Genomic DNA, 11685 nt, shown 5'->3' with positions numbered 1-11685 from the left:
GCCTAGGTTGCTGGCTCAGTCCTAGTCTATGGATCTTTTTTTTTTTTTTTTGGTTTTTCGAGACAGGGTTTCTCTGTGGTTTTGGAGCCTGTCCTGGAACTAGCTCTTGTAGACCAGGCTGGTCTCGAACTCACAGAGATCCGCCTGCCTCTGCCTCCCGAGTGCTGGGATTAAAGGCGTGCGCCACCACCGCCCGGCCTAGTCTATGGATCTTGAGGAGAACATTATTAACCCAACAATTCTCTTTTTATACAGGAGATGGAATTTCAAATGTAACATATGGCATAGAGTTCATCTTTTGTATCTCTATATACTATGTATATGTTCTGCAATCTACCATATAAGATTTCCCTCATTTTCTGCAATAGACACCCTTGATTGTGCTATTTTGTGTGTCATTTGCAGGGTTGGTTAATAATATATTCCTAAAAGTGGAACTGGATCATAGACTATACATGTATTCAATTTTAATAGATACTTCTAAATTGTCCTATAAAACATACAGATTTATATACACACCAGTAGCTCATTTTGGGATCCATTTCCTTGGTAGGAAAACTTCATTAACATTTTATATTATTCAACTATTAAATTTTACTACTTAGGTAAAGTGATATAAAGTGAAAGATATTATTTTTCTGTTTGGTTGTTTGGAATTTTCTAACTCACTCTAAGATCTTTAGGATTATAAAATTGCAGGAGTCACAGGATTATAGATAGTAACCTTGCCATGCCAAATTTAGTTAGATATTAATTTATGTGTTGCCTGGAATTAAAAGCAGAAGTAGACAAGTGATGTGAAGTAGATATCCAGTCCTATTTTTATTTTCTATTTTGAGTCAAAGTCTTAGCAAGTTGTCCAGACTCGACTTAAATTCACACAGCCCAGGTAGGCTTTGTACGTGAGATCTTCTTGCCTCAGCCTCCTGAGTAGATGGCATTGCAGGGTAGGGTCACCAGTCCCAGTTTAGAAAGAAAATGGCTGCCGGGCGGTGGTGGCGCACGCCTTTAATCCCAGCACTCGGGAGGCAGAGGCAGGCGGATCTCTGTGAGTTCGAGACCAGCCTGGTCTACAAGAGCTAGTTCTAGGACAGGCTCCAAAACCACAGAGAAACCCTGTCTCGAAAACCGAAAGAAAGAAAATGATTGCATTTTGGGTCTTAGTCTTCTCTGCTCTAAAAATCATAACAGAAAAACCCTACATATTCCATTATAATTATTATTATTGTTTAGCTGTTGTTCTTGTCCTTTGGCACTTGGGGTGGAACCCAGATCTTTATGCCTGCTAAGTACGTGTTCTACCACTGAGCTTCATTCTCAGATCCACTATCTGTATTTCATTAGATGTAAAATCCAGGCAGCAACCCAACTTTATTTTCTCCACAGGTCACCCAGTTATCCCATTCATATAATAAAACATCAACACTAAAAAAAAAAATTTCTTCCATTGTATTTTTTAAATAGTTTTGCCATTTTCTAGCCTTCTTATTTTAGTTTTTTTTTGAGACAGGGTCTCATGTTGTCCAGGTTGGCCTCTAATTTCCTATGTAGTCAAGGATGCCCTTGAACTTCTGATTCTCCTGTTTCCAGGCCTGTGCTGGGATTATAGGTGCACAGAGCCATGCCCAGTGTATGCAGTGTCACAGATTGAAGCCAGGGATTCACTCACGCTGGGCAAGTACTTTACCACCTGAACCACATCCCTAGCCCCTGTTTTAGTTTTGGGATATTAAAAAATGTTTTAAAAATTTTAAATATTTGTTTTGTATATATGCACACACACACACATATGTGTACATGTGCCATGGTGAACATGTGGTAAGACACTCTCCTTCCACTCTCACTTTTCCATCACATGGGTTCCATGAATCAAACTCAGGTCATTAGGCTTTGGCAGGCAGTAAGTTCCCATGCTTCACTGAGACGGGACTGTAAGCAAACTTGTAGGGCATTTTCTTTATTAGTGATTGATATGGGAAGGCCCAGTCCATTGTGGGTGGGGCCATCCCTGCCTGGGCTGGTGATCCTGGGTTCTATGAGAAAGTAGACTGAGCAACCGTGAGAAGCAAGCCAGTAAGCAGCACCCGTCCATGGCCTCTTCATCAGCTCCTGCCTCCAGGTTCCAGCCCTGCTTGAGTCCCTGTACTGACTTCCTTTGATGGTGAACAGTACTGTGGAAGTAAGTGTAACCTGAGTAAACCCTTTCCTCCCCAAGTTACTTTGGTCATGGTGTTTCATCACAGCAATAAAACACTAAGTGCTCTTACTTGCTAAGCTATTTCACTGGCCTTTAAGAATTATTTTTAATACCGCAGTTATATGCTCTATTAAATGTGCTCTTCACCTCTCTTCTCCCTAGTCTGCAGCCGAAGTGTCTTGACCTCAGCACTCAGGAAGCAAAGACGGACAGATCTCTATGAGTTTGAGGGCAGCCTGACTCACGTAGGGTTTCCAGGCCTGTTAAGAATACATAGCGAGATTCCATCTGAAAACAAATCAACAAACAAAACAAGTGGCTTGAGAATAGAAATTCTTTTTGGGGTTTTCAAGACAGGGTTTCTCTGTGTGGCCCTGGCTGTCCTGAAACTTGCTCTGTAGACCAGGCTGGCCTTGAGCTCAGAGCTCTGACTGTCTCTGCCTCCTGAGTGCTAGGATTAAAGGCATGGGCTACCATTGCCCTGCTCAAAAATGGAAATTCTTAATTTAGATAAATTCTAATTTCTCATTTTCTTTTGTGTATCCTGTTCTTAGCATCGTAGCTAAGAAAATTTTGTCTATCCCCAAGTTACAAAGATTTTCATCCTACTTTTTTTTGTTGCTGTCTTGAGGCAGGGTCTCCAGTTAGACCTGACTATCACCGGACTTCAGATGGTCTTCTGCTTCTGCCCTCATAGTGCACTAGAGGCGTGGCCTACCATGCCTCTTCTCCCTTGTTTTCTTCTAGGAGTTTCTGTGTGTGTGTGTATGTGTACTTGCATACACGGTGCTGGGAGCCTAGCCCAGGGCCTCACGCATGCTGCCTGTCACTAGACTAGACTCCAGTTCTAGTTTTGTGATCAATTTTGGGTTAATCCTTATGCCTGGGGTGAGTTATTAATTTCTGCATGTGGATGTCCTTCTGCCTTAGTAAAAAATCGGCCATTTGTAGGTGGACTTGTTTTTAGACTTCCTATTGTACCCTGTTCAACTTGTCTGTCTTTATACTTAGGCCCCTACTGTCCTGATTCGTTGGTTACATAAGTCCACTTTATTCTCCCTCAAAGTTGTTTTGTTCCTTTGAATTTCTATGTTGTTGTGGAATAGTCTTTTTGTACACTATAAAGATGTGTCACTTGGATTGGTTTAATAAAAAGCTGAACCGCCAATAGCTAGGCAGGATTTTTGATGCAGAGGGGAATGCTGGGAAGAAGGTGACGACCTGAGGGGAGACGCCATAAGACGCAGAGTGAACATGATGGGTAAGTGCATAGATGAAGTCGATGAGCCTCAGGGAAGCACATAGACTAATGGAAATGAGTTAATTTAAGTTATAAGAGCTGGTGAAAAACAAGCCTAAGCTATCGGCCAAGCTTTCATAATTAATAAGTTTCTGTGTTGTTTGTTTGGGAGCTGGCAGGCAGGACAGAAAAATCCGCCAACTCTATGTCATGTTTAGAATCACTTTTGTTAGTTTTTTCCTTCTCCCTTGCCCTGCTTTATTTCTATTTATTTATTTTTTTAAAAATATTTGTCAATTATGTATACAATTTATTTTTAGCTTTAAATTATGTGTGTGTCTGCATGACTCTGTACATGTGTGTACAGGTATTCTTAGATTTCCTAGAACTGGAGTTACAAGCATGTGTGAGTCTCCATGTGGGTACTGGGAATGGAACCCAGGTCTTCTGGAAGAGCAGCTAGTGCTCTTATCTGCTGAGCTTCTCTCCAGTCCATTTATTCTATGTGCATAGGTACTCAGTTTGCATGCATGTCTCTGTTCCACTGTGTGCCCAGTGCCCACAAAGGCCATAAGAGGACATCAGATTTTTTGGTACTGAATCTACACATGATTGTGAGCTGCTATATGGGTGCTGATAATTGGACCCCGAGTCCTCTGGAAGAATCACCAGTGCTCTTAACTAAGCCATCCACCCACCTCCCCACCATGCCCTTCTGAGACAGTCTCACTTTGTAGCCCAGGCTGGCTAGGTACTTACTATGTAATCCTACAACTCATGGCAGTCCTCCTGCCTTTTCTCCCTGTTTGATTCATAGACATGAGCTAGTGGCCCATCTTGTCAATTTATATTGTTTTTAAAGGAGTGTTATGATTTTGTTTGGATTGAATTTATTCTATAGATTCAATTTGTGGAGAATAAAATATTTTCTTTCTTTTTAAAATATTTTGCGTCACGCTGGGCAATGGTGGTGCACGCCTTTAATCCCAGCACTCGGGAGGCAGAGGCAGGCGGATCTCTGTGAGTTCGAGACCAGCCTGGTCTACAGAGCTAGTTCCAGGACAGGCTCCAAAGCCACAGAGAAACCCTGTCTCGAAAAACCAAAAAAAAAAAAAATATTTTGCGTCAAGTTCTTACTCTGTATCCCTAGCTGGTCTTGGACTTGCTGTGACCCTCCTGTCTTAGTCTTCCATGTGCTGGGATTTCAAGTGTGTGCCATCACACTCAACTGAAAATTAAATCTTTTTTTTTTCTTTTTCGAGACAGGATTTCTCTGTGGTTTTGGAGCCTGTCCTGGAACTAGCTCTTGTAGACCAGGCTGGTCTCGAACTCACAGAGATCCGCCTGCCTCTACCTCCCAAGTGCTGGGATTAAAGGCTGAAAATTAAATCTTAATATTACTGAGTCCTTCAATTCATGAAAGTGTACACCCGTCCATTTATTTAGATCTTCCTTGATTGTTCTGATTAGTATTTTGTAGTTTTCAGTAAACTTGATTTGAACACCTTTTGTTAGATGTATTCCTAAAGAACATTTTATTTTATTCACATTATATTTATATATGTGTGTGCGTTTAATACTATGTAAATGGTATTAAACTATTAATAGTATTAAACTATTTTATAGTATGTTACATAATCCAGGGCCTCACGATCTCTACCCTTGCGGTATATCTTCAAGCCCCACTCATCTTCTTGCTTTCAAGACGGGGATCTTTCTATGACCTCTAGGCTGGCCTTGCACGCCTAAACTCCAGCCACCATTTTGCCACAGTTTCCTAAGTAGTTGGGAACATAGACTCAAAACACTGTATGCAACCAAACTGTATTTTTCATTGTGTGTGTATTCATTGCTAATGTTAAGGGTCATATTGTCTTCTTTTCAGAGATCACTTGCCAACTGGAGAGATGGTGCAGGTTAATAGCACTGGATGCTCTTCCAGAGGGTCTAGGTTTGCTTCCAGTGCCCACATGGTAGTTTGCAACTGTCTGTAACTCCAGTTGAACTCAGGACCTCTATGAGAACAACCAGTGCTCTTTACTTCTGAGCCATCTCTCCAGGTCCCAAAACAATTTTTTTTTTGAAAAGAAAAATTCCGTTGGCAATCGATAAGAGGGACTGGAAGAGATGAAACAAGTTAAGAAGTGGTAAAGTTCTGAATAAATCAAGTTGGTCATGATTTCTGAAGGAAGATAATATATTTCTTTGAAAATTTTTACATTTTAGGTACTGTGCTGTCTAGTTTTATGTCAGTTTGACACAAGGTAGAGTTACTGGAGAGGAGTGACCCTCAGCTGAGAAAATACCTCCCTAAGATTGAACTGTAGGCAAGTCTCTAGGGCAGTTGGTTCTCAACCTTCCTAATGTTTTGACTTTTAATACAGTTCCTCATGTTGTGGTGACCCCCAATCCTTGTAGGCGAATGTTTCTTTCCCAGTCCTGGCCATCAGTCCCAAATAACTACAAGAGACTTAATATAAATTATAATTGCTCAGCCAATAGCTCAGGCTTATTACTACCTAGCTCTTACAACTTAACCCATTTCTATTAATTTATGTGCTGCCCTAGGATCATGGCTTGTACCACTATCCCATTTTTTATGTCCATCTGGATGGTGACACCTCTGACTCTTTTCTTTCTTATCCCATTATTTTCGGTCTGTCTTTCCTGCCTAACTTTATCCTGTTCAGCTATTGGCCAGTTAACTTGTTTATTAAACTAATCATAGTGACACATATTCACACAGCGAACAGGATTAGTCCACAGCAAGCCATAAAATTATTCTCGTTTCTACTTCATAACTGTAATTTTACTACTGTTATTAATGGTAACGTAAATATCAGATATGCAGGATGGTCTTAGGCATCCCTGTGAAAGGGTCATTCAACCCCCAAAGGGTTCGAGACCTGTAGGTTGAGAATTGATGCTATAGGGCATTTTCTTAATTGGTGATTGATATGGGAAGGCCTGGCCCATTGTGGGTGGGACCACCCCTGGACTGGTGATCCTGGATTCTATAAGAAGCAATCCACAAGGAGCAAGCTAGTAAGCAGCACTCCTCCGTGGCCTCTGCATCAGTGCCTGCTTCTAGGTTCCTGCCCTCTTTGAGTTTCTGTTCTGACTTCTTTGGATGATGAACAGTGATGTGAAAGCAGAAGACAAATAAACCCTTTCTTTCCCAACTTGTTTTTGGTCATGGTGTTTCATCACAGCAATAGTAATCTTGACGAGAACAGGTACCCAAAGAATGTATATGCCTGAATGCCTAGTAGGAAGTTGGAAACTTGAATCTGCTGCTTAGATGAGAGACCTGGAGTCTGAAGTGTCAGTAAGTGAGCACTGGTTGAATTGACAGGAGAGAACGACATGGTTCGGGGAGAGCAGTGTGAAGGCTGAAGGAACATGGGGATGGAGTCCAGGCATGGAAGAGGAGGCAGCCATCCCAGAAAGCTTTGTAGTGAAGGTAGAAGAAAGGATACTGATGGGGAATCTATCCCTTTAAAATGGTAACGTGAGTCTGTGGGTATAGCTCAGTTAGCAGAGTGCTTACCAAGCATGCATGACACCCTGTTCTCAGTCCCCAGGACCATATAAACGAGCCATCGTAGCACATACCAGTAGTCCTGGCACTTAGCACTTAGGAGGTGGAGCAGGATCCTTGGGTACACAGTTGTGACTAGTGGGTGGGTTGTGGTGGGGGGAAAAAGTAGAATGAGAAGGAAGAGAAAGCTGAAACAAAGATGGGTACTGAATGGAGGGAGGTATTTGGTTTGTTTGTTTGTTTCAAGATAGGGTTTTTCTGTGTAGCCCTGGCTGTCCTGGAACTGTTTTTGTTTTACCAGGCTGGCCAGAGCGATCCACCTGCCTCTGCTTCCCAAGTGCTAGGATTAAAAGTCTGAGCTACCTCCATTTGTTATTTGATTTTGTTATGTGAGATGCAGATGAGGGAAGAGGTCAAAGTCAGGTGTGGGAGACACTGGGGATAACTGACAGAAGTGGAAAGGGACAAGACCCACCTCCCAAGAAAAGCAGGACCGTCATTTATTTTCCCAGAGGGGGGAAGGAATCAAAAAGTGGTAGTGAATAAGATGTCCTCTCTACTACCTGGCAGTTGAGTGCTTTTTCCCCAGTTGGTGGCACTGTTTGGAGAGGCTCTGGCTGTGGCCTTATTGGAGAAATGATGTCACTGGAGGCAGACTTTAAGAGTTTAAAACCTGGTGCCATTTTCCATTTGCTGTCTCTGCTTCCTACTGTCTGTTCAAGATGTGAGCCCTCAGCTTCTGTCCAGCCACCATACCTGCCCCATTTCTCTACCATGATGGATTTTCACCCCTTTAGAACCATAAGTCAAATAAACCCTCCCTTTGAAAGACCCCGGAGTGGGGAGACTCTCATTCACTCAAGTCTCAGGATAACACAAACCCCCAGGAACTCATGGGAGACTGTCCTTGCTGCAATCACACAAGGTTTATTGACAGGAACCAGCGTGCTGGGGCCGAAACTCATTTCCCATGCAGGGGAAGAGGAGTTTGACCCCGAGTAGCTGGGAGAAGAGGTATTTAGGAGAAGAAACCGCAACCCAAAGGGGGTAGGGGGGTGTCATTGGAAAATTCCGTAAATACCAGTGATAATCACAAGGGGGTAACTCTCCATTTCTCAAGATTATACTCAAGATTATAATCTAACTTTATGGTCAGCTAGTTCCTAGAACAGAGTCACGGAATGGGCTAACCTAGATTTTTGGCTCTTCTCTTCCTGCTAGATTTTTGGCTCTATTTTTCCTGCTAGATTTTTGGCTCTATTCTTCCTGCTAGAAGGGTCTGTATTTATTTATCCAGGTCTTTCACCTTCTATAAGTTGCTTTGGTCACAGTGTTCTATCACAGGACCAGAAAAGTAACAAAACAAAGCTACAGTAGCGATTTTTACATTAGAGTAATCACTAAGGAAACAAACCAAACAAAGAGACAAACAAAAAAGCCCATAGTTGGATAACACCTTGGAAGTTTCTGGTTTAATTAGTATGGGATGAGTCCTGGGCATTGCAATATTTTCAAAGTTCCACATGAGATTATTATCTATGATGAAGGTTGAGAATCACCCATTTAATTTGTAGGTAACTTTTTAGATTAGTGATAATGGGATTGGATTCAAGGAAACTCAAAATTAAGAAGCACTGAATGAGTAGAGAGCCACAAAAGTTTGAGACGGATGAAAATGGAGAAAAGAAAGATATTAGAAAGGAAAGACATGGACAGTAACCTACTGGTTTTTTTCTTTCTTTCTGGGATTAGAGGAGTGTGCCACTTTCGCCCGGCCAGGGACAGCTTTATTGATGCAGGAAAGCAGGCATTTTCTATATCCTGATTGTCTTCCTGAAGAGAAACTATTCTCACTTTTTGAATCTTCTCTGAAAGACAAACCTCCCAGGGTTTCTGAGACACCTCTGGGATGTCTGCTTGCTCCATCTCTACTGCCCACGACCCTGAGCTGGCAAGGACTTAGAAGAGATTTTACTGAAGGCCTTGACTTTGGACTGGGAATCACTTCCCTGAAGAAGAATCCCGAAAGACCCAGGGGTGGGAAGAGGAACTTGACTGGGAATTCACTGGTTCTATCGACCTTGTGGATCTACAGAGGGGACGCCTTCTGTTACCTCATTAGTGTGCTTTACACGAATAGAATTGAGGTTTGAATAAATAAGTTGTTTGTGCATTCAACATCCAGGAATGCTAGGTCAGACATGGTGGTATTTGGGAGGCTGAGGCAGGAGGGTTTTTAATTCCAAGTTAGCTTGACTACATAAAGAGATCTGGACTATGTAATGAAACAAAGTCCAATTGTCCCTCTACATGGTCCTTCAGGTTCCTGACCTCCTTAGTTTCCAGCCCTGCTCTGCCTCAGCATGTTGTTCTTGGGAAATTGTGGTTAGATATCACCTGTCTCGGTAGGTGCTCTTCTTCCTAAAGAATTAGGCTAGGATCTGAATGCATGACTGACTCTTGTCTTTGGGCCTTGGCTTCCACTCTGTGATGTGAGGATGTGTGAAATTCATCCAATGGGTGAGAGTGGAGGGTTGTTCAGAGAGCTGCATGTAGAACAGTTACATTTAAAGTCGGACAGTTCTATAAGACGGTATTTTCATCATTGCAGATACAGTTTATAAATTACATTTCATCCTCAGAAGAGAAAAAGAGGAATGGAGTGTATTCCAGGCTCATGCCTTATGGACATTAATTTTAAAGTCTCGTGTACTGACCTGGCATCTTGACTGACATTTCAAGCTTTAACTGGGGCCAGTCTACAAAATCATCTATAATCTAGCTAGGCAGTGGTAGCACACGCCTTTACTCCAGCATTCACAAGGCAGAGGCAGGCAGATCTCTGTGAGTTCAAGGCCAGCCTGGTCTACAGGACAGTCAAGACTGTACAGAGAGACCTTGTATCAAAAAAATAAAAACAAACAAACAACAACAAACAAAAAAATCGACTGTGATTCTCACATCAGATACTTGTTTCCAATTCTTTGAGGGTCTTCTGAGGTTTGGGGAAAAAACTGGCAGAATATGAATATAATACACACTAAACATAGCAGAGGACCTCCAGTGACATGGCAGCCCCAGCTCTGTCAAATTATAAACTTGTGTTCAACACTGGAGGTATGCTTTGGATGGGGCAGGGGACTCTGATGTCTTTACTATCTCTTTTTATGGTCTCCTGCTCTCCTGCCGTGTGTCCTTCCCTTACATTCCTGGTGTTATGGGACCCCCACAACAGCCCAGTGTCGGCACAAGATAGACGTAGGTGAATGAGGGCCACTGTGTTTGCACAGGCTGTGGTACTTGAAATGATGACTATTGAAGTCTTGGTGTTAAATTTTTTGCTAACCCATAATGGTTAGCAAAAAAACTAGTGGCTGAGGAAAAGCAAGGGTTTGGGCAAGGTGGACAGGACACATTTGTTTTGGTTCTTCACCTTCCAACGGTCATAACGCAGATAAAGACAACCTGTCCTCATTTGGGGACCGGTTAGATGTACAGCAGCGACAAGAGGGAGTTTTCGGAAAGACTATCAGAGAAAGGAGGCTGGGAGTCGCCTTGCCTGGGATTTCTTAATCACAGGGTTGGGAGGGCAGGTATCAGAATTGAAAGGTGGAGATGGTGGGGGTGTTGAGACGTGTGTGAAGATGCTTTTGAAGCCATACTGTTCAAGGTAAGTGGCAGGTTACAGGGTAAATAATACTAGCGGCGATATAATAATACTTCTGCTTTCACTCACTCCGAAGGCAACCTGGCCTTCCCACAGCCACTTTATGGTAGGCTCTCCCCTGTTGGGTTCTTTCCCGCTTTAGGAACTCTGTTTTTTAGTGTGCTCTGAAGTGGAAATGCCAGATATTTTGTGCTAACCTACATTCTCTGGGACCTACTTGCAACGCCAAACTACCCAAAAGTCCATGGGTGGAGAGCTAGGAATTCCGCACCGACCCAGGCATTTTTTACTCGAGGTTCCTGGGAGAAGGCCCCCCTCTCCTCCGCCGCCTGAAGTCGCGGGCCCTCGTCGTCGATTCTCCCTCCCCCGTTCCCGTAGGGCAGGATTCCCTTTGTAATTAATCCCAACACTCAAACCAGAGGGGAGGAATACGTGTTAATGAGCGAGCGTCCCAGTCTGACTAGGCGGTCGTCGCTCACAGCTAGAACACCGAGTAATTAAATTATTTTTGGAAGAAGGGGGGTATGGTGGTGATGGTGTCAGGGAAATTCCGTATACATGGGAGAGGGGCCTGTCTCTTGTCACTAATTAAAATCAGGGATGACCCTTTTCGCAGCTCTGGGCCGGGGGGATCAATCTTCCCACGTCTCAGATTCCAATGGATTTCGTGTGGCCGGGTTTGTGGTCCCAAAGAAGAGAATATGGCCAGCATCAGGGCCTAGGGGAAAGGTCTTCAACGGGGGGTCGAAGGAGACAGTTCCAAGAGGGGCTTCGGGCTGGACCAAAGCCAAGAATCGAGGCAGTATCAAGCCCACCTTCCTGGCCAGGTTCGCAAACCCGGAGCGGATTCCCAGGATCCCGAGGGCGCAGGGCATGGCCAGGCGCAGAGCTGGGGGTGCCACGACTTGGGGAAGAGCCGGGCCGCAGACAATGGACGCAGCGGCGGGAGGGGCGGCGGCTGCGGGAACAGCCGGGAGGCGGCACCTGGGAGCAGGCTCCCCGCCCCCTGCCCCCCTCCGGTCCCCTCCCCCTCTGTCCCC

This window comes from Microtus pennsylvanicus, chromosome 10 (assembly GCF_037038515.1).
Source record: "Microtus pennsylvanicus isolate mMicPen1 chromosome 10, mMicPen1.hap1, whole genome shotgun sequence".
Taxonomy (NCBI): Eukaryota; Metazoa; Chordata; class Mammalia; order Rodentia; family Cricetidae; genus Microtus; species Microtus pennsylvanicus.
The sequence above is the reverse complement of the archived record's forward strand: the minus strand, read 5'-3'. Positions refer to the sequence as shown.